The following is a 4,126-nucleotide window of genomic DNA, read 5'->3' on the forward strand; positions in this document are numbered from 1 at the left end:
GAGAGAGAGAGAGAGAGAGAGAGAGAGAGAGAGAGAGAGAGAGAGATGGCACAGAGTGAGTTGAATATTAACAGATGATATCTAAAAAACAAAATTAAGGAGTGAGAGAAATATATTAGGAGAAGGAGAAAGGAAGTAGAATTGGGTAAATTATCTCACATAAAAGAGGCCAGAAAAAAAAGTTTTCACAATGGAGGGGAAGAGTGGGGAGGTGAGAGGGAATGAGTAAATCTTACTCTCATTGGGTTTGGCTTAAGGAGGGTATAACATACATACTCAATTGGATATCTTACTCTACAGGAAAATAAGGGGGAAAGGATATAGGAGAGGGCATGATAGAAGGGAGAACAGTTTGGGGAAGGGGGTAGTCTGAAGCAAACACTATTTTGAAAAGAGAAAGGGTCAAAGGAGAAAATAAAATAAGTGGAGGGACAGGATAGGATAAAGGGAAATATAGTTAGTCTTTCAGATAATGACTATTATGGAAGCATTTTGCATAGCTATACATGTATAACCTATATTGAATTTCTTGCCTTCTCAATGAGGTGGGTGGGGAGGGAAGAAGCGAGAGAATTTTTAACTTAAAGTTTTAAAATGTCTAAACAAATGTCTAAAATTGTTTTTAGATGCAACTGAGAAAGGAGATGTACAGGGAATGGATTATAGAAATCTATCACATACTAAAAGAAAGTAAGGGGGAAGGAGATGAGTGGTGTATGTGATAGAAGGGAAGGCAAACTGGTGGAAAGGGTAGCCAGAAAGCATTGCATTTTGGAGTGGGAGGTAGGGGAGAGATGGGAAGAAACTTTGGAACTCAAAATCTTGTGAAAATAAATCTTGAAAAGTAAAAATAAATAAATAAATAAACAAACAACAAAAACAACAACAACAAAATCAAGAATCACCTACCCAGCAAAACTGAGTATAATACTTCAAGGGAAAAATATGGATTTTCAATGAAATGGAGGACTTCCAAGTATTTTTTGTAGTTTATTTTTTTTTATTTTTTAGTTTACATCATTCATTTCCACAAGATTTTGGGTTACAGATTTTCTCCCCATTTTCCCCTACCCACAACCCCAAAACAGCGATCCCACTGATCCCAGTGATCCCCTCCCCAATCTAGTCTGTCCTATATCTTCCCTGATCCCCCCTCTGACTTTCCAGTAGGGCACGGTGGATCTCTATGCCCCAGTGCCTGTATATCTTATTTCCCAGTTACATGTAAAATAATAATAATTATTATAACAATAATAATAACATTTTAAACATTTGATTTTAAAGCTTTAAATTCTGGATTCTTTCCCTGCCTCCCTCATCACCCACCCTTACTGGGAAGATAAGCAATTCAATATAGGTTGTACATGTGTAGCTATGTAAAACATTTCCATAGTGTATATATTATGAAAGACTGACTATATTTACCTCCATCCCATCCCACCCCCACTTGTTATATTCTCTACTTTGATCCTGTCCCTTTTCAAACTGGGTTTTTCCAACTTCCCTCCCTACATCCTACTTTCCCTTCCATCATCCCCCTTCTCATCCCCATCCCCCCTACTCTCCTGTATGGTGAGATACCCTAATTAGTGTGTATCTCATTCCCTCCCTAAGCCAAATTCATTCAGAATTGGGTTGACTCATTCCCTTTTGCCTTCCTGTTCTTCCATTCCATTGTAACAGTTTTACCATGCCTCTTCTATATGAGATAATTTACCCCATTTTGTCTCTCCCCATCTCCTCTCATTATATTCCTCTCACCTCTCAATTTCACCTTTTAAGCATCATCCCTTCCTATTCAACTGTTCCTGTGCCCTCTGTCTATGTATACCTGTACACATATATACACATACTCACATATGTATTCATATGCCCATATACCCACCTATATAGACATTTATATATGTATGTATACATACACATAGATAAATATATACATATGTATATACACACACATTTATATTCCCTTCAACTATTCTCATACTGAGAAAAATTCCATAGGTTACATTTATTGTTTTTTCCATGTAGGAATGTAAGTAGTTTGACTTGGATAAGTTCCTTATGATTTCTTTTCACTGTTTACCTTCTCATGCTTCTCTTGCTTCTTGTATCTGAATGTCAAATTTTCTATTCAGCTCTGTTTTTTTAAATGCTTGAAAGTCCTCTATTCCATCGAATGACTGCATTTTCCCCTGAAACATAATATTCAGTTTTGCTGGGTAGATGATTCTTGGTTTTAATCCCAGCTCCTTTGACCTCTGGAATATCATATTCCAAGCCCTTTGACCCATCAGTGTAGAAGCTGCCAGATCCTGTGTTATCCTGATTGTGTTTCCACAGTATTCAAATTGTTTCTTCCTGGTTACTTGTAATATTTTCTCCTTGATCTGGGAACTCCAGAACCTGGCTATAATATTCCTAGGAGTTTTCTTTTGGGGATCTTTTCCAGGAGGTGATCAGTGGATTCTTTCAACCTCATTTTGCCCTCTTGTCCTAAAACATCAGGGCAATTTTCCTTGAGAGCTTCTAGGAGGATGATTTCTAGGTTCTTTTTTTGATCGTGGCTTTCAGGTAGTCCAATAATTTTTAAATTATCTCTCCTGGATGTTTTTTCCAGGTCAGTGGTTTTTCCAATGAAATATTTCATATTGTCTTCTATTTATTCATTTGTTTGGATCTGTTTAATAGCATCTTAATTTCTCATAAAGTAACTAGCTTCCATTTGCTCCAATCTAATTCTGAAGGAATGATTCTCTTCAGTGAGCTTTTGAGATTCTTCTTCCATCTGGCAAATTTGGCTTTTTAAGGCATCCTTCTCCTCATTACCTTTTTGAACCTCTTTTGCCATTTGAGTTAGTCTATTTTTAAGGTGTTACTTTCTTCAGTCATGTTGTTGACTCTAATTCGATAATTTTCTTGCATTGTTCTCATTTCCCTTCCCAGTTTTTCCTCCACTTCCCTTAATTGGTTTTCAAAATCCTTCTTAAGGTCCTCTATGGCCTGTAAGCTTCTTATTCTTTTTTTGGAAGCTTCTGGTGCAGGAGTTCTGACTTTACTGTCTTCCTCTTGTTCCATGTCCCGATCCTTTTTTTCCCCAAAAAAGGAATCCAGAGTCGGACCGCTGTGCTTGCCTTGCTCCCCTCATTTGCTCATGTTGCCACTCAATTACTTGGCTTTTGAGCTTTTTGCCACAGTAGAACCCTGCTACTAGAGGTAGGAGCATTGTCCCAATTGCTGAGGTTATTGCAGCTGCCAGAGCTATTACTTGGGTGCCCTCTCTGAAGCCTCCACAAGCTCTGGAACACTGGTCATGCACCCCAGGCCATTCACTTCAGACAGTGATCCAGATACAAGCAGGTTAAAGAAAGAGTGATTACCCCTCAAATGGGTTGGTTGGTCCCTCTACAATCTGCATACCAGGAGCTCTGAAGCAGCCACATGGCTGTGGCTACATGGCTGCAGCTCCTCACCTGCTTTTCCCTACAGGGGGTAAAGGCCTGACCACACTCCTGAACTCCCAGTTCACAAAGTCCACACTGCACTAATCTCTCACTTTGTCTTTAGCATCTATGGGTTTATAATTCTGGAAACTGCCATAGATGCTGGTGATCTGAAGTCTCTCCACCCTGGGTGGCTGGTTGTGGCAGCCCTGAGGCTAAAACCTTGGGCTCTCACAGGGCTGGAGTCAGCTCCCAGAGTGCCGAGTTGGCCTCTTCCTGCTGGGCTGTCTTTAGTGGGAGGTTAGCTTCTCTGTGTCATTTTGTTTGTTCTGCAGCTCCTAAGTTTGTTCAGAGTTACCTTTTACATGAATTGGAGGAGGTGGAAGCAGAAGCCTCATGGAAGACCTGTTTCTACTCTGCAATCTTGACTCCACCCCCTGAAAAAGCACTTCCAAGTATTCTTGCTGGAAAGACCAGAGCTGAATAGAAATTTTTGACTTGCAAATACAAGAATCAAGAAAAATGTGAAAAGGTAAACAAGAAAGAGAAGCCACAAGAGATTTATTAAAGTTGAACTGTTTACATTCCTCCATTGAAAGATGATATTTTTAACTCATTAGACCTTTCTCAGTGTGAAAGTAGAGGGAATATATATATATATATATATATATATATATATATATATA

The sequence above is a fragment of the Petaurus breviceps genome, unplaced genomic scaffold (genome assembly GCF_028583685.1).
Source record: "Petaurus breviceps papuanus isolate PSGF00001 unplaced genomic scaffold, PetGlider_PUasm1.0 100, whole genome shotgun sequence".
Taxonomy (NCBI): Eukaryota; Metazoa; Chordata; class Mammalia; order Diprotodontia; family Petauridae; genus Petaurus; species Petaurus breviceps.